Here is a 20,208-nt window from a genome sequence, read left to right on the forward strand (position 1 = left end):
AAAATACAACTGTTATGCATGGAATTATAGACATACTTCTCCTTAATGAAACCACTGTGTGAGATTTCAAAAATATTTATGGAAAAAGCAAGAGACAAACACAAGCCATACAAATATCCGCCATGTTATGGAGTCAACATAAGTCAGAAATAGCGTTATAAATATTCACTTACCTTTGATGATCTTCATCAGAATGCACTGTGATTCCCAGTTCCACAACGAATGTTTGTTTTGTTCGAAAAGTCCATCATTTATGTCTAAATACCTCATTTTTTGTTAGTACAGTAATCCAACTAGGTCCAGACAAAGTTATATTACAGTTCGTAGAAACATGTCAAACGATGTATATAATCAATCTTTAGGATGTTTTTATATCATAAATCTTCACTAATGTTTCAACCAGAGAATTCCTTTGTCTTTAGGTATGAAAGGGAACGGAGCTAACTCTCATGGGCCTGACTGAGCATATGGCCTTCTGGCAGACGCATAACTCAATCAGTTTCCTCAATCTCTCCCACTTCACAGTAGAAGCCTGGAAACAAGGTTCTAAAGACTGTTGGACATCTAGTGGAATCCTTAGAAGTGCAGTAGACCCCATAGACACTGTATATTGGGATAGGCTAAAAAACCTAAAACCTCAGATTTCTCACTTCCTGATTGGGATTGTTTATCCGTTTTTGTCTCATATCATTCAAACAGTTTTAGAAACTGTGTGTGTGTGTGTGTGTGTGTGTGTGTGTGTGTGTGTGTGTGTGTGTGTGTGTGTGTGTGTGTGTGTGTGTGTGTGTGTGTGTGTGTGTGTGTGTGTGTGTGTGTGTGTGTGTGTGTGTGTGTGTGAAAGTGTGAGAGAGAGAAAAGAGAGAGAGAACTAGAGCACCAAATAATGCATGGAAGCAGAATTGCAAAAGCAGAATTACTGGATCAATGAATACCAGGCCTGGTTTTAGGTAGACTGGATCAATGAATACCAAGCCTGGTTTTTAGGTAGACTGGATCAATGAATACCAGGCCTGTTTTTTTAGGTAGACTGGATCTAGGTAGACTGAATACCAGGCCTGGTTTTTAGTTAGACTGGATCAATGCCTGGTTTTTAGGTAGACTGGATCAATGAATACCAGGCCTGTTTTTAGTTAGGTGACTGATCAATGAATACCAGGCCTGGTTTTAGGTAGACTGGGATCACGAATACCAGGCCTGGTTTTAGGTAGACTGGATCATGGATCAATGAATACCAAGCCTGTTTTTAGGGTAGACTGGATCAATGAATACCGGCCTGTTTTTTTTAGGTAGACTGGATCAATGAATACCAAGCCTGTTTTTTAGGTAGACTGGATCAATGAATACCAGGCCTGTTTTTTTAGGTAGACTGGATCAATGAATACCAGGCCTGGTTTTTTAGGTAGACTGGATCAATGAATACCAAGCCTGGGTTTTTTTTAGGTAGACTGGATCAATGAATACCAAGCCTGTTTTTTTTTAGGTAGACTGATCAATGAATACCAGGCCTGTTTTTTTAGGTAGACTGGATCAATGAATACCAGGCCTGGTTTTTAGGTAGACTGATCAATGAATAACAAGCCTGTTTTTAGGTAGACTGGATCAATGAATACCAAGCCTGTTTTTTAGGTAGACTGGATCAATGAATACCAAGCCTGTTTTTTTTAGGTAGACTGGATCAACAAATACCAAGCCTGTTTTTTAGGTAGACTGGATCAATGAATACCAAGCCTGTTTTTTTTTAGGTAGACTGATCAATGAATACCAGGCCTGTTTTTTTAGGTAGACTGGATCAATGAATACCAGGCCTGGTTTTAGGTAGACTGGATCAATGAATACCAAGCCTGTTTTTTTAGGTAGACTGATCAATGAATACCAAGCCTGTTTTTTTTTTAGGTAGACTGGATCAATGAATACCAAGCCTGTTTTTTTAGGTAGACTGGATCAATGAATACCAAGCCTGGTTTTAGGTAGACTGGATCAATGAATACCAGGCCTGTTTTTTTAGGTAGACTGGATCAATGAATACCAAGCCTGTTTTTTTTTAGGTAGACTGATCAATAGGAATACCAAGCCTGTTTTTTTAGGTAGACTGGATCAATGTGAATACCAAGCCTGTTTTTTTAGGTAGACTGGATCAATGAATACCAAGCCTGTTTTTTTAGGTAGACTGGATCAATGAATACCAAGCCTGTTTTTTTAGGTAGACTGGATCAATGAATACCAAGCCTGTTTTTTTAGGTAGACTGGATCAATGAATACCAAGCCTGTTTTTTAGGTAGACTGGATCAATGAATACCAAGCCAGTTTTTTTTTTTAGGTAGACTGGATCAGTTTTAGAATACCAGGCCTGGTTTTTAGGTAGACTGGATCAATGAATACCAGGCCTGGTTTTTAGGTAGACTGACTCAATGAATACCAAGCCTGTTTTTTAGGTAGACTGGATCAATGAATACCAAGCCTGTTTTTTTAGGTAGACTGGATCAATGAATACCAAGCCTGTTTTTTAGGTAGACTGGATCAATGAATACCAAGCCGTTTTTTTTAGGTAGACTGGATCAATGAATACCAAGCCTGTTTTGTAGGTAGACTGGATCAATGAATACCAAGCCTGTTTTTTAGGTAGACTGATCAATGTGAATACCAAGCCTGTTTTTTTAGGTAAACTGGATCAATGAATACCAGCCTGTTTTTTAGGTAGACTGGATCAATGAATACCAAGCCTGTTTTTTTAGGTAGACTGGATCAATGAATACCAGGCCTGTTTTTAGGTAGACTGGATCAATGAATACCAAGCCTGTTTTTTAGGTAGACTGGATCAATGAATACCAGGCCTGGTTTTTAGGTAGACTGGATCAATGAATACCAGGCCTGGTTTTAGGTAGACTGGATCAATGAATACCAAGCCTGTTTTTAGGTAGACTGGATCAATGAATACCAGGCCTGGTTTTTAGGTAGACTGATCAATGAATACCAGGCCTGGTTTTTAGGTAGACTGATCAATGAATACCAGGCCTGGTTTTTAGGTAGACTGGATCAATGAATACCAGGCCTGGTTTTTAGGTAGACTGGATCAATGAATACCAGGCCTGGTTTTTAGGTAGACTGGATCAATGAATACCAAGCCTGGTTTTTAGGTAGACTGGATCAATGAATACCAAGCCTGTTTTTTTTAGGTAGACTGATCAATGAATACCAGGCCTGGTTTTTTAGGTAGACTGGGTCAATGAATACCAGGCCTGGTTTTTTAGGTAGACTGGGTCAATGAATACCAGGCCTGGTTTTTAGGTAGACTGGATCAATGAATACCAGGCCTGGTTTTTAGGTAGACTGGATCAATGAATACCAAGCCTGGTTTTAGGTAGACTGGATCAATGAATACCTGGCCTGGTTTTAGGTAGACTGGATCAATGAATACCAGGCCTGTTTTTTAGGTAGACTGGATCTGTATATTGTATTTACCACATGGGTTCTGTTTCAGTAATAGTGAAATCAGACCTTCTTGCTGAGGACCTGATAGTTGCCGCCCATCCTCGGAGTTTTAAAACTTGAATATCAGCAAGATGTTCCTCCTCTGCAAATTTGACACAAGTCTTTCTGTACTTTTTGTTAATATTAGAAACAAAACCCGCACAGTTAATCTCAGTTAGTGGAAACGGAGGAGACTGAAAGGAAAGAAAGCGCTTAATGTATTTTGCTTCCTCATTCAAACGAATGACTCCGCCATTTACTGCCCCTTCAAGCGCCCAGCCAAAACCGCTATCGGGCCGAGGCCAGACAAAACCGCGCTATTGGGCCTATGAGAGGAGCGCCCAGACAAAACCGCTATCGGGCCTATGAGAGGAGCGCCCAGACAAAACCGCTATCGGGCCTGCGGGGAGGAGCGCCCAGACAAAACCGCTATCGGGCCTATGAGAGGAGCGCCCAGACAAAACCGCTATCGGGCCTATGAGAGGAGCGCCAGACAAAACCGCTATCGGGCCTATGGGAGGAGCGCCCAGACAAAACCGCTATCGGGCTATGAGAGGAGCGCCTGAGACAAAACCGCTATCGGGTCTATGAGAGGAGCGCCCAGACAAAACCGCTATCGGGCCTATGGGAGGAGCGCCAGACAAAACCGCTATCGGGCCTGAGAGGAGCGCCCAGACAAAACCGCTATCGGGCCTATGAGAGGAGCGCCCAGACAAAACCGCTATCGGGTCTATGAGAGGAGCGCCCAGACAAAACCGCTATCGGGCCTATGGGAGGAGCGCCAGACAAAACCGCTATCGGGCCTATGGGAGGAGCGCCCAGACAAAACCGCTATCGGGTCTATGAGAGAGGAGCGCCCAGACAAAACCGCTATCGGGTCTGAGAGGAGCGCCCAGACAAAACCGCTATCGGGTCTATGGGAGGAGCGCCCAGACAAAACCGCTATCGGGTCTATGGGAGGAGCGCCCAGACAAAACCGCTATCGGGTCTATGGGAGGAGCGCCCAGACAAAACCGCTATCGGGTCTATGGGAGGAGCGCCCAGACAAAACCGCTATCGGGTCTATGGGAGGAGCGCCCAGACAAAACCGCTATCGGGCCTATGGGAGGAGCGCCCAGACAAAACCGCTATCGGGTCTATGAGAGGAGCGCCCAGACAAAACCGCTATTGGGCCTATGGGAGGAGCGCCCAGACAAAACCGCTATCGGGCCTATGAGAGGAGCGCCCAGACAAAACCGCTATCGGGCCTATGGGAGGAGCGCCCAGACAAAACCGCTATCGGGCCTATGAGAGGAGCGCCCAGACAAAACCGCTATCGGGCCTATGGGAGGAGCGCCCAGACAAAACCGCTATCGGGTCTATGAGAGGAGCGCCCAGACAAAACCGCTATCGGGCCTATGGGAGGAGCGCCTGGTGACAAAACCGCTATCGGGCCTATGGGAGGAGCGCCAGACAAAACCGCTATCGGGTCTATGGGAGGAGCGCCCAGACAAAACCGCTATCAGGTCTATGGGAGAGCGCCTCAGACAAAACCGCTATCAGGTCTATGGGAGGAGCGCCCAGACAAAACCGCTATCGGGTCTATGGGAGGAGCGCCCAGACAAAACCGCTATCGGGTCTATGGGAGGAGCGCCCAGACAAAACCGCTATCAGGTCTATGGGAGGAGCGCCCAGACAAAACCGCTATCAGGTCTATGGAGGAGCGCCCAGACAAAACCGCTATCGGGTCTATGGGAGGAGCACCCAGACAAAACCGCTATCGGGTCTATGAGAGGAGCGCCCAGACAAAACCGCACGGGTCTATGGGAGGAGCGCCCAGACAAAACCGCTATCGGGTCTATGAGAGGAGCGCCCAGACAAACCGCTATCGGGTCTATGAGAGGAGCGCCCAGACAAAACCGCTATCGGGTCTATGAGAGGAGCGCCCAGACAAAACCTCTATCGGGTCTATGAGAGGAGCGCCCAGACAAAACCGCTATCGGGCCTATGGGAGGAGCGCCCCAGACAAAACCATCGGGCCTATGAGAGGAGCGCCAGACAAACCGCATCGGGCCTATTTTGGAATAAGCCACATAACAAAACAAGTGGAAAATACTAATAATTAATAATAACTAATTATATCAAGAGGATAATAATAAATATACAAATAATAGCCAAAAAAAATAATAATAAATACCACCTATCGTCTAACAGTACTGTATATTCTACCAACAAATACCGTTATGCATATGACGGACACGATAATAGTAGCACTATGATATGCTGAGTAGTTCTCAGTCAGCACTGTGTTAGAATCATATTAAAATATTATCTACACATCTCCTCTCCTCTCTTTTTACTGTAAAACAAGTCATCTGGTCTTCAGGCTGGTTTATAAATGAATCATGCCTTCTCCTCTCTCCTTCTCCTTTATGTGACTGGTGCAGAGAGCCTCTTTATCCCTCTGATATCCACACAGACACACACACACACACACACACACACACACACACACACACACACACACACACACACACACACACACACACACACACACACACACACACACACACACACACACACACACACACACACACACACACACACACACACACACACAGGAACGTACAGGGAGTTCCATGCTTGGATATTAGTAAACAGAAGCTAGTGGGATGGAGCCCCATCATTACATCATCTGTTCCATCATTACATCATTAGTTCCATCATTACATCATCTGTTCCATCATTACATCATCTGTTCCATCATTACATCATCTGTTCCATCATTACATCATCTGTTCCATCATTACATCATCTGTTCCATCATTACATCATTAGTTCCATCATTACATCATCTGTTCCATCATTACATCATCTGTTCCATCATTACATCATCTGTTCCATCATTACATCATCTGTTCCATCATTACATCATCTGTTCCATCATTACATCATCTGTTCCATCATTACATCATCTGTTCCATCATTACATCATCGTTCCATCATTACATCATTCGTTCTATCATCTGTTCCATCATTACATCATCTGTTCCATCATTACATCATCTGTTCCATCATTACATCATCTGTTCCATCATTACATCATCTGTTCTATCATTACATCATTGTTCCATCATTACATCATCTGTTCCATCATTACATCATCGGTTCCAGCATTACATCATCTGTATCATTACATCATCTGTTCCATCATTACATCATCTGTTCTATCATTACATCATCTGTTCTATCATCTGTTCATCATTACATCATCTGTTCCATCATCTGTTCCATCATTACATCATCTGTTCTATCATTACATCATCTGTTCCATCATTACATCATCTGTTCCATCATCTGTTCCATCATTACATCATCTGTTCTATCATTACATCATCTGTTACATCATCTGTTCTATCATTACATCATCTGTTCTATCATCTGTTCCATCATTACATCATCTGTTCCATCATTACATCATCGGTTCCAGCATTACATCATCTGTTCTATCATTACATCATCTGTTCTATCATCTGTTCTATCATTACATCTGTTCATTACATCATCTGTTCTATCATTACATCATCTGTTCCATCATTATCATCTGTTCCATCATTACATCATCTGTTCATCATCTGTTCCATCATTACATCATCTGTTCTATCATTATCATCATCATCTGTTCCATCATTACATCATCTGTTCCATCATTACATCATCTGTTCCATCATTACATCATCTGTTCCATCATTACATCATCTGTTCCATCATCTGTTCCATCATTACATCATCTGCTTCATCTTCCATCATCATCTGTTCCATCATTACATCATCTGTTCCATCATTACATCATCTGTCCATCATCTGTTCCATCATTACATCATCTGTTCTATCATTACATCATCTGTTCCATCATTACATCATCTGTTCTATCCATCATCTGTTCCATCATTACATCATCTGTTCTATCATTTACATCATCTGTTCCATCATTACATCATCTGTTCTATCCATCATCTGTTCCATCATTACATCATCTGTTCTATCATTACATCATCTGTTCCATCATCATCTGTTCCATCATTACATCATCTGTTCTATCATTACATCATCTGTTCCATCATCTGTTCCATCATTACATCATCTGTTCTATCATTACATCATCTGTTCCATCATTACATCATCTGTTCTATCATTACATCATCTGTTCCATCATTACATCATCTGTTCATTACATCATTTCTGTTCCATCATCTGTTCCATCATTACATCATCTGTTCTATCATTACATCATCTGTTCCATCATCTGTTCTATCATTACATCATCTGTTCTATCATTACATCATCTGTTCCATCATTACATCATCTGTTCTATCATTACATCATCTGTTCCATCATTACATCATCTGTTCATCATCTGTTACATCATCTGTTCCATCATTACATCATCTGTTCTATCATTACATCATCTGTTCCATCATCTGTTCCATCATTACATCATCTGTTCATTACATCATCTGTTCCATCATTACATCATCTGTTCTATCATTACATCATCTGTTCCATCATTACATCATCTGTTCCATCATTACATCATCGGTTCCATCATTACATCATCTGTTCTATCATTACATCATCTGTTCTATCATCTGTTCTATCATTACATCATCTGTTCCATCATCTGTTCCATCATTACATCATCTGTTCTATCATTACATCATCTGTTCCATCATTACATCATCTGTTCATTACATATCATTCATCATCTGTTCTATCATCTGTTCCATCATGTCATCTGTTCCATCATCATCTGTTCATCATTACATCATGTTCATCATCTGTTTCATTACATCATTACATCATCTGTTCCATCATTACATCATCTGTTCTATCATTTCTATCATCTGTTCATCATTCATCATGTTCCATCATTACATCATCGGTTCCAGCATTACATCATCTGTTCTATCATTACATCATCTGTTCTATCATCTGTTCCATCATTACATCATCTGTTCCATCATTACATCATCTGTTCCAGCATTACATCATCTGTTCCATCATTACATCATCTGTTCCATCATCTGTTCCATCATTACATCATCTGTTCTATCATCTGTTCCATCATTACATCATCTGTTCCATCATTACATCATCTGTTCCATCATTACATCATCTGTTCCATCATCTGTTCCATCATTACATCATCTGTTCTATCATTACATCATCTGTTCCATCATTACATCATCTGTTCTATCATTACATCATCTGTTCCATCATTACATCATCTGTTCCATCATTACATCATCTGTTCCATCATCTGTTCCATCATTACATCATCTGTTCCATCATCTGTTCTATCATTACATCATCTGTTCTATCATTACATCATCTGTTCTATCATTACATCATCTGTTCCATCATTACATCATCTGTTCTATCATTACATCATCTGTTCCATCATCTGTTCCATCATTACATCATCTGTTCTATCATTACATCATCTGTTCCATCATTACATCATATGTTCTATCATTACATCATCTGTTCCATCATTACATCATCTGTTCTATCATTACATCATCTGTTCCATCATTACATCATCTGTTCTATCATTACATCATCTGTTCTATCATTACATCATCTGTTCCATCATTACATCATCTGTTCTATCATTACATCATCTGTTCCATCATTACATCATCTGTTCTATCATTACATCATCTGTTCCATCATTACATCATCTGTTCTATCATTACATCATCTGTTCCATCATTACATCATCTGTTCTATCATTACATCATCTGTTCCATCATTACATCATCTGTTCCATCATTACATCATCTGTTCCATCATTACATCATCGTTCCATCATCTGTTCTATCATTACATCATCTGTTCCATCATTACATCATCTGTTCCATCATTACATCATCTGTTCTATCATTACATCATCTGTTCTATCATTACATCATCTGTTCTATCATTACATCATCTGTTCCATCATTACATCATCTGTTCTATCATTACATCATCTGTTCTATCATTACATCATCTGTTCCATCATTACATCATCTGTTCTATCATTACATCATCTGTTCCATCATTACATCATCTGTTCTATCATTACATCATTACATCATCTGTTCCATCATTACATCATTACATCATCTGTCCCATCATCTGTTCTATCATTACATCATCTGTTCTATCATTACATCATCTGTCCCATCATCTGTTCCATCATTACATCATCTGTTCTATCATTACATCATCTGTTCTATCATTACATCATCTGTTCCATCATTACATCATCTGTTCCATCATTACATCATTACATCATCTGTTCTATCATTACATCATCTGTTCCATCATTACATCATCTGTTCCATCATTACATCATCTGTTCCATCATTACATCATCTGTTCTATCATTACATCATCTGTTCTATCATTACATCATCTGTTCCATCATTACATCATCTGTTCCATCATTACATCATTACATCATCTGTTCCATCATTACATCATCTGTTCTATCATTACATCATCTGTTCCATCATTACATCATCTGTTCCATCATTACATCATCTGTTCTATCATTACATCATTACATCATCTGTTCTATCATTACATCATCTGTTCCATCATTACATCATCTGTTCCATCATTACATCATCTGTTCTATCATTACATCATCTGTTCTATCATTACATCATCTGTTCCATCATTACATCATCAGTTCCATCATTACATCATTACATTATCTGTTCTATCATTACATCATCTGTTCTATCATTACATCATCTGTTCCATCATTACATCATCTGTTCCATCATTACATCATCTGTTCTATCATTACATCATTACATCATCTGTTCCATCATTACATCATCTGTTCCATCATTACATCATCTGTTCCATCATTACATCATCTGTTCCATCATTACATCATCTGTTCCATCATTACATCATCTGTTCTATCATTACATCATCTGTTCCATCATTACATCATCTGTTCCATCATTACATCATTACATCATCTGTTCCATCATTACATCATCTGTTCCATCATTACATCATTACATCATCTGTTCCATCATTACATCATCTGTTCTATCATTACATCATCTGTTCTATCATTACATCATCTGTTCCATCATTACATCATCTGTTCTATCATTACATCATCTGTTCTATCATTACATCATCTGTTCCATCATTACATCATTACATCATCTGTTCTATCATTACATCATCTGTTCCATCATTACATCATCTGTTCTATCATTACATCATCTGTTCCATCATTACATCATCTGTTCTATCATTACATCATCTGTTCCATCATTACATCATCTGTTCTATCATTACATCATCTGTTCCATCATTACATCATCTGTTCCATCATTACATCATCTGTTCCATCATCTGTTCCATCATTACATCATCTGTCCCATCATCTGTTCTATCATTACATCATCTGTTCTATCATTACATCATCTGTTCTATCATTACATCATCTGTTCTATCATTACATCATCTGTTCTATCATTACATCATCTGTTCCATCATCTGTTCCATCATTACATCATCTGTTCTATCATTACATCATCTGTTCCATCATTACATCATATGTTCTATCATTACATCATCTGTTCCATCATTACATCATCTGTTCTATCATTACATCATCTGTTCCATCATTACATCATCTGTTCTATCATTACATCATCTGTTCTATCATTACATCATCTGTTCCATCATTACATCATCTGTTCTATCATTACATCATCTGTTCCATCATTACATCATCTGTTCTATCATTACATCATCTGTTCCATCATTACATCATCTGTTCTATCATTACATCATCTGTTCCATCATTACATCATCTGTTCTATCATTACATCATCTGTTCCATCATTACATCATCTGTTCCATCATTACATCATCTGTTCCATCATTACATCATCTGTTCCATCATCTGTTCTATCATTACATCATCTGTTCCATCATTACATCATCTGTTCCATCATTACATCATCTGTTCTATCATTACATCATCTGTTCTATCATTACATCATCTGTTCTATCATTACATCATCTGTTCCATCATTACATCATCTGTTCTATCATTACATCATCTGTTCTATCATTACATCATCTGTTCCATCATTACATCATCTGTTCTATCATTACATCATCTGTTCCATCATTACATCATCTGTTCTATCATTACATCATTACATCATCTGTTCCATCATCTGTTCCATCATTACATCATCTGTCCCATCATCTGTTCTATCATTACATCATCTGTTCTATCATTACATCATCTGTCCCATCATCTGTTCCATCATTACATCATCTGTTCTATCATTACATCATCTGTTCTATCATTACATCATCTGTTCCATCATTACATCATCAGTTCCATCATTACATCATTACATTATCTGTTCTATCATTACATCATCTGTTCTATCATTACATCATCTGTTCCATCATTACATCATCTGTTCCATCATTACATCATCTGTTCCATCATTACATCATCTGTTCTATCATTACATCATCTGTTCCATCATTACATCATCTGTTCCATCATTACATCATTACATCATCTGTTCCATCATTACATCATCTGTTCCATCATTACATCATCTGTTCCATCATTACATCATCTGTTCCATCATTACATCATCTGTTCCATCATTACATCATTACATCATCTGTTCCATCATTACATCATCTGTTCCATCATTACATCATCTGTTCCATCATTACATCATCTGTTCTATCATTACATCATCTGTTCTATCATTACATCATCTGTTCCATCATTACATCATCAGTTCCATCATTACATCATTACATTATCTGTTCTATCATTACATCATCTGTTCTATCATTACATCATCTGTTCCATCATTACATCATCTGTTCCATCATTACATCATCTGTTCTATCATTACATCATTACATCATCTGTTCCATCATTACATCATCTGTTCCATCATTACATCATCAGTTCCATCATTACATCATTACATTATCTGTTCTATCATTACATCATCTGTTCTATCATTACATCATCTGTTCTATCATTACATCATCTGTTCCATCATTACATCATCTGTTCCATCATTACATCATTACATCATCTGTTCCATCATTACATCATCTGTTCCATCATTACATCATTACATTATCTGTTCTATCATTACATCATCTGTTCTATCATTACATCATCTGTTCCATCATTACATCATCTGTTCCATCATTACATCATCTGTTCTATCATTACATCATTACATCATCTGTTCTATCATTACATCATCTGTTCTATCATTACATCATTACATCATCTGTTCTATCATTACATCATCTGTTCCATCATTACATCATCTGTTCCATCATTACATCATCTGTTCCATCATTACATCATCTGTTCCATCATTACATCATCTGTTCCATCATTACATCATCTGTTCTATCATTACATCATCTGTTCCATCATTACATCATCTGTTCTATCATTACATCATCTGTTCTATCATTACATCATCTGTTCCATCATTACATCATTACATCATCTGTTCCATCATTACATCATTACATCATTACATCATCTGTTCCATCATTACATCATTACATCATCTGTTCTATCATTACATCATCTGTTCCATCATTACATCATCTGTTCCATCATTACATCATCTGTTCCATCATTACATCATTACATCATCTGTTCTATCATTACATCATCTGTTCCATCATTACATCATCTGTTCCATCATTACATCATCTGTTCCATCATTACATCATCTGTTCCATCATTACATCATTACATCATCTGTTCCATCATTACATCATCTGTTCCATCATTACATCATCTGTTCCATCATTACATCATCTGTTCTATCATTACATCATCTGTTCTATCATTACATCATCTGTTCCATCATTACATCATCTGTTCTATCATTACATCATCTGTTCTATCATTACATCATCTGTTCCATCATTACATCATCTGTTCCATCATTACATCATCTGTTCCATCATTACATCATTACATCATCTGTTCCATCATTACATCATCTGTTCTATCATTACATCATCTGTTCCATCATTACATCATCTGTTCCATCATTACATCATCTGTTCCATCATTACATCATCTGTTCTATCATTACATCATCTGTTCTATCATTACATCATCTGTTCCATCATTACATCATCTGTTCCATCATTACATCATCTGTTCTATCATTACATCATCTGTTCCATCATTACATCATCTGTTCCATCATTACATCATCTGTTCCATCATTACATCATCTGTTCTATCATTACATCATCTGTTCTATCATTACATCATCTGTTCCATCATTACATCATCTGTTCCATCATTACATCATCTGTTCTATCATTACATCATCTGTTCCATCATTACATCATCTGTTCCATCATTACATCATCTGTTCCATCATTACATCATCTGTTCTATCATTACATCATTACATCATCTGTTCCATCATTACATCATCTGTTCCAAAGACGGCTACATAACCACATTTTCATTTCATTACAGTACAACAGTTTGATTTGGTTGATCGTAGCTAGCTACATAGCCGTCTTTGTATCAAAGATAATTGTGTAGTCTAGAGCGATTTTCTAGGTTAGCTAGCCAGCTATTGTCGTTCTTTTAACGCAACATAACGTAAACAACACTGCTAGCTAGCCAGCTAGCCCCCGAATAGCAGCACTGCAGAAACTATTACACTCAACGGAACGACTTGATTAGTGTAGTGTTAACAACGCAGCTACTGCCAGCTAGCCTACTTCAGCAGTACTGTATCATTTTAATCATTTTAGTCAATAAGATTCTTGCTACGTAAGCTTAACTTTCTGAACATTCGAGACGTGTAGTACACTTGTCATTCCAATCTCCTTGGCATTAGCGTAGCCTCTTCTGTAGCCTGTCAACTATGTGTCTGTCTATCCCTGTTCTCTCCTCTCTGCACAGACCATACAAACGCTCCACGCCGCGTGGCCGCGGCCACCCTAATCTGGTGGTCCCAGCGCGCACGACCCACGTGGAGTTCCAGGTCTCCGGTAGCCTCTGGAACTGCCGATCTGCGGCCAACAAGGCATAGTTCATCTCAGCCTATGCCTCCCTCCAGTCCCTCGACTTCTTGGCACTGACGGAAACATGGATCACCACAGACAACACTGCTACTCCTACTGCTCTCTCTTCGTCCGCCCACGTGTTCTCGCACACCACGAGAGCTTCTGGTCAGCGGGGTGGTGGCACCGGGATCCTCATCTCTCCCAAGTGGTCATTCTCTCTTTCTCCCCTCACCCATCTGTCTATCGCCTCCTTTGAATTCCATGCTGTCACAGTTACCAGCCCTTTCAAGCTTAACATCCTTATCATTTATCGCCCTCCAGGTTCCCTCTGAGAGTTCATCAATGAGCTTGATACCTTGATAAGCTCCTTTCCTGAGGACGGCTCACCTCTCACAGTTCTGGGCGACTTTAACCTCCCCACGTCTACCTTGACTCATTCCTCTCTGCCTCCTTCTTTCCACTCCTCTCCTCTTTTGACCTCACCCTCTCACCTTCCCCCTACTCACAAGGCAGACAATACGCTCGACCTCATCTTTACTAGATGCTGTTCTTCCACTAACCTCATTGCAACTCCCTCCAAGTCTCCGACCACTACCTTGTATCCCGTTCCCTCTCGCTCTCATCTAACACCTCCCACACTGCCCCTACTCGGATGGTATCGCGCCGTCCCAACCTTCGCTCTCTCTCCCCGCTACTCTCTCTCCTCTTCCATCCTATCATCTCTTCCCTCTGCTCATACCTTCTCCAACCTATCTCCTGATTCTGCCTCCTCAACCCTCCTCTCCTCCCTTTCTGCATCCTTTGACTCTCTATGTCCCCTATCCTCCAGGCCGGCGCGGTCCTCCCTCCCGCCCCGTGGCTCGACGACTCATTGCGAGCTCACAGAACAGGGCTCCGGGCAGCTGAGCGGAAATGGAGGAAAACTCGCCTCCCTGCGGACCTGGCATCCTTTCACTCCCTCCTCTCTACATTTTCCTCCTCTGTCTCTGCTGCTAAAGCCATTTTCTACCACTCTAAATTCCAAGCATCTGCCTCTAACCCTAGGAAGCTCTTTGCCACCTTCTCCTCACTCCTGAATCCTCCTCCCCCCTCCTCCTCTCTGCAGATGACTTCGTCAACCATTTTGAAAAGAAGGTCGACGACATCCGATCCTCGTTGCTAAGTCAAACGGCACCGCTGGTTCTGCTCACACTGCCCTACCCTGTGCCCTGACCTCTTTCTCCCCTCTCTCTCCAGATGAAATCTCGCGTCTTGTGACGGCCGGCCGCCCAACAACCTGCCCGCTCGACCCTATCCCCTCCTCTCTTCTCCAGACCATTTCCGGAGACCTTCTCCCTTACCTCACCTCGCTCATCAACTCATCCCTGACCGCTGGCTACGTCCCTTCCGTCCTCAAGAGAGCGAGAGTTGCACCCCCTTCTGATAAAACCTACACTCAATCCCTCCGATGTCAACAACTACAGACCAGTATCCCTTCTTTCTTTTCTCTCCAAAACTCTTGAACGTGCCGTCCTTGGCCAGCTCTCCCGCTATCTCTCTCTGAATGACCTTCTTGATCCAAATCAGTCAGGTTTCAAGACTAGTCATTCAACTGAGACTGCTCTTCTCTGTATCACGGAGGCGCTCCGCACTGCTAAAGCTAACTCTCTCTCCTCTGCTCTCATCCTTCTAGACCTATCGGCTGCCTTCGATACTGTGAACCATCAGATCCTCCTCTCCACCCTCTCCGAGTTGGGCATCTCCGGCGCGGCCCACGCTTGATTGCGTCCTACCTGACAGGTCGCTCCTACCAGGTGGCGTGGCGAGAATCTGTCTCCTCACCACGCGCTCTCACCACTGGTGTCCCCAGGGCTCTGTTCTAGGCCCTCTCCTATTCTCGCTATACACCAAGTCACTTGGCTATGTCATAACCTCACATGGTCTCTCCTATCATTGCTATGCAGACGACACACAATTAATCTTCTCCTTTCCCCCTTCTGATGACCTGGTGGCGAATCGCATCTCTGCATGTCTGGCAGACATATCAGTGTGGATGACGGATCACCACCTCAAGCTGAACCTCGGCAAGACGGAGCTGCTCTTCCTCCCGGGGAAGGACTGCCCGTTCCATGATCTCGCCATCACGGTTGACAACTCCATTGTGTCCTCCTCCCAGAGCGCTAAGAACCTTGGCGTGATCCTGGACAACACCCTGTCGTTCTCAACTAACATCAAGGCGGTGGCCCGTTCCTGTAGGTTCATGCTCTACAACATCCGCAGAGTACGACCCTGCCTCACACAGGAAGCGGCGCAGGTCCTAATCCAGGCACTTGTCATCTCCCGTCTGGACTACTGCAACTCGCAGTTGGCTGGGCTCCCTGCCTGTGCCATTAAACCCCTACAACTCATCCAGAACGCCGCAGCCCGTCTGGTGTTCAACCTTCCCAAGTTCTCTCACGTCACCCCGCTCCTCCGCTCTCTCCACTGGCTTCCAGTTGAAGCTCGCATCCGCTACAAGACCATGGTGCTTGCCTACGGAGCTGTGAGGGGAACGGCACCTCAGTACCTCCAGGCTCTGATCAGGCCCTACACCCAAACAAGGGCACTGCGTTCATCCACCTCTGGCCTGCTCGCCTCCCTACCACTGAGGAAATACAGTTCCCGCTCAGCCCAGTCAAAACTGTTCGCTGCTCTGGCCCCCCAATGGTGGAACAAACTCCCTCACGACGCCAGGACAGCGGAGTCAATCACCACCTTCCGGAGACACCTGAAACCCCACCTCTTTAAGGAATACCTAGGATAGGATAAGTAATCCTTCTCACCCCCTTTAAGATTTAGATGCACTATTGTAAAGTGATTATTCTACTGGATGTCATAAGGTGAATGCACCAATTTGTAAGTCGCTCTGGATAAGAGCGTCTGCTAAATGACTTAAATGTAATGTAAATGTAATTACATCATCTGTTCTATCATTACATCATCTGTTCCATCATCTGTTCCATCATTACATCATCTGTTCCATCATTACATCATCTGTTCCATCATTACATCATCTGTTCCATCATCTGTTCCATCATTACATCATCTGTTCCATCATTACATCATCTGTTCCATCATTACATCATCTGTTCCATCATTACATCATCTGTTCCATCATTACATCATCTGTTCCATCATCTGTTCCATCATTACATCATCTGTTCCATCATCTGTTCCATCATTACATCATCTGTTCCATCATTACATCATCTGTTCCATCATTACATCATCTGTTCCATCATTACATCATCTGTTCCATCATTACATCATCTGTTCCACCATTACATCATCGGTTCCATCATTACATCATCTGTTCCATCATTACATCATCTGTTCCATCATTACATCATCTGTTCTATCATTACATCATCTGTTCCATCATTACATCATCTGTTCCAGCACACAGCCAAGACAAGGCAGGAGTGGCTTCGGGAGAAGTCTCTGAATGTCCTTTAGTGGCCCAGCCGGAGCCCGGACTTGAACCCATACGAACATTTCTGAGAGACCTGAAAATAGCTGTGCAGCGACGCTCCTCATCCAACCTGACAGGATCTGCAGAGAAGATTGGGAGAAACTCCCCAAATACAGGTGTGCCAAGCTTGTAGCGTCAAACCCAAGAAGACTCTAGGCTTTAATCGCTGCCAAAGGTGCTTCAACAAAGTACTGAGTAAAGGGTCTGAATACTTATTTAAATGTGATTTTCATTTTTTTTTATTTTATAAATTTGGAAAAATGTCTAAAAACCTGTTTTTGCTTTGACACTATGGGGTTATTTTGTGTAGAATGATGAGGGGTGAAAAAAAAACGATGGAATCCATTTTAGAATAAGTCTGTAACGTGGAAAAAAGTCAAGGGGTCTGAATACTTTCCGCATATGTCACATAACTCCACCATTTCTATTCGTAATATTTTTTTCCATATAGATTTTCAATCAGTATATTTGAGTTTAACCAAATTAACCAAGTTTAATCAATATTTGTTTGATCTTTTTTTTTTAAATATATTTTCTGGAAGATTTAAAATGAAATGCTAGTTCATTGTCTCGTACTTCCACATCCTCTGCATTGTTGGAGCTCACCTTTCTCTTCACAAACTGAAAAGCAGAACACTTCTTGAAGGAGAATGCATTCTTCTCTCCTCCTCCTCGTCCTCCTCCTCCTCCTCCTCGTCCTCCTCTTACTTCTTCTTCTCCTCCTCCTCCTTTTCCCCCCTCCTCCTCCTCCTACTCGTCCTCCGTTCAGCAGCTTCATGTTGGCCAGTGGTAGAACACTAGCCTCGGTAGAGCCCAGAGTGATGGATTGACAGGCTGAGAGAGAGAGAGAGAGAGAGAGAGAGAGAGAGAGAGAGAGAGAGAGAGAGAGAGACAGAGAAGAGAGAGAGAGAGAGAGAGAGAGAGAGAGAGAGAGAGAGAGAGAGAGAAAGGGGGGAGAGGGAGAATAGAGAGGTGTGGAAGGAGGAGAGAGAAAGAGAGAGGAGGAGAGGGATAATAGATAGAGAGAAAGGGAGAATAGAGAGAGTGAGAGGCAGAGAGATAGCAGACTAGCCTTCTGTAGACCCTGTCCCTGGTTGAGTGGACAGTGGAGTGTTCCTTGCTGATGCGACTGTGATTGAGACGAAGATTGGATCGCTCATTGCCTGTCCTGTGCTTCAGTCTTTGTTTACATTCCAGGTACGAGCATGTATGTTCTCCTAGGTGTGTATTAGTCTGTGTGTGTGTGTGTGTGTGTGTGTGTGTGTGTGTGTGTGTGTGTGTGTGTGTGTGTGTGTGTGTGTGTGTGTGTGTGTGTGTGTGTGTGTGTGTGTGTGTGTGTGTGTGTGTGTGTGTGTGTCTTACCTCTTGCTATCCTGGTCCCAGATCTGCTGTTATGGTCCCTGATCTGCTGGTCCCAGATCTGCTGTTATGGTCCCTGATCTGCTGGTCCCTGATCTGCTGGTCCCAGATCTGCTGTTATGGTCCCTGATCTGCTGGTCCCAGATCTGCTGTTATGGTCCCTGATCTGCTGGTCCCTGATCTGCTGGTCCCAGATCTGCTGTTATGGTCCCTGATCTGCTGGTCCCTGATCTGCTGGTCCCAGAACTGCTGTTATGATCCCTGATCTGCTGGTTCCAGATCTGCTGTTATGGTCCCTGATCTGCTGGTCCCAAATCTGCTGTTATGGTCCCTGATCTGCTGGTCCCAAATCTGCTGTTATGGTCCCTGATCTGCTGGTCCCAGATCTGCTGTTATGGTCCCTGATCTGCTGGTCCCAGATCTGCTGTTATGGTCCCTGATCTGCTGGTCCCAGAACTGCTGTTATGGTCCCTGATCTGCTGGTCCCAGATCTGCTGTTATGGTCCCTGTGCATCTGCTCTGCTAGCTGTGGTTTTGTTGTTTCTGTTGCAGGCTGAACGAGAGAGAGTGAGAGAGAGAGAGAGAGTGATGTGCTGTTGATGCTGGGTTCATCCGTACACACTCCAGCTGCAGACAGAGACCAGCGCAAGGCGAGAGCTACTTTATCAATGAAAGCTCTACAGTGAACAACATGCTCCTTCCCTCTCTCCATCTCTCCCTCTCTCTCCTTCATTCCCTCCCTCTCTATCCTCACTCTCCCTCATCACCCCTCC

General features: G+C 41.8%; 2 protein-coding genes across 4 annotated transcripts in view; both read right to left on the reverse strand.

The window, feature by feature from the left end:
- Positions 1-18,743, reverse strand: part of sgk1 (serum/glucocorticoid regulated kinase 1) — a 335,423-nt gene extending 316,680 nt beyond the window's left edge. Inside the window, exon 1 of the mRNA XM_052524603.1 lies at positions 18,683-18,743. The gene's annotated coding sequence lies outside the window, so the exon portion shown is untranslated. The remainder of the gene's footprint in view (positions 1-18,682) is intronic.
- LOC127931535 (nascent polypeptide-associated complex subunit alpha, muscle-specific form-like) overlaps positions 1-20,208 on the reverse strand; it is a 208,498-nt gene that overhangs the window by 26,997 nt on the left and 161,293 nt on the right. The gene's annotated exons all lie outside the window — the stretch shown is intronic.

This window comes from Oncorhynchus keta, chromosome 8 (genome assembly GCF_023373465.1).
Source record: "Oncorhynchus keta strain PuntledgeMale-10-30-2019 chromosome 8, Oket_V2, whole genome shotgun sequence".
In the NCBI taxonomy this organism is placed as follows: Eukaryota; Metazoa; Chordata; class Actinopteri; order Salmoniformes; family Salmonidae; genus Oncorhynchus; species Oncorhynchus keta.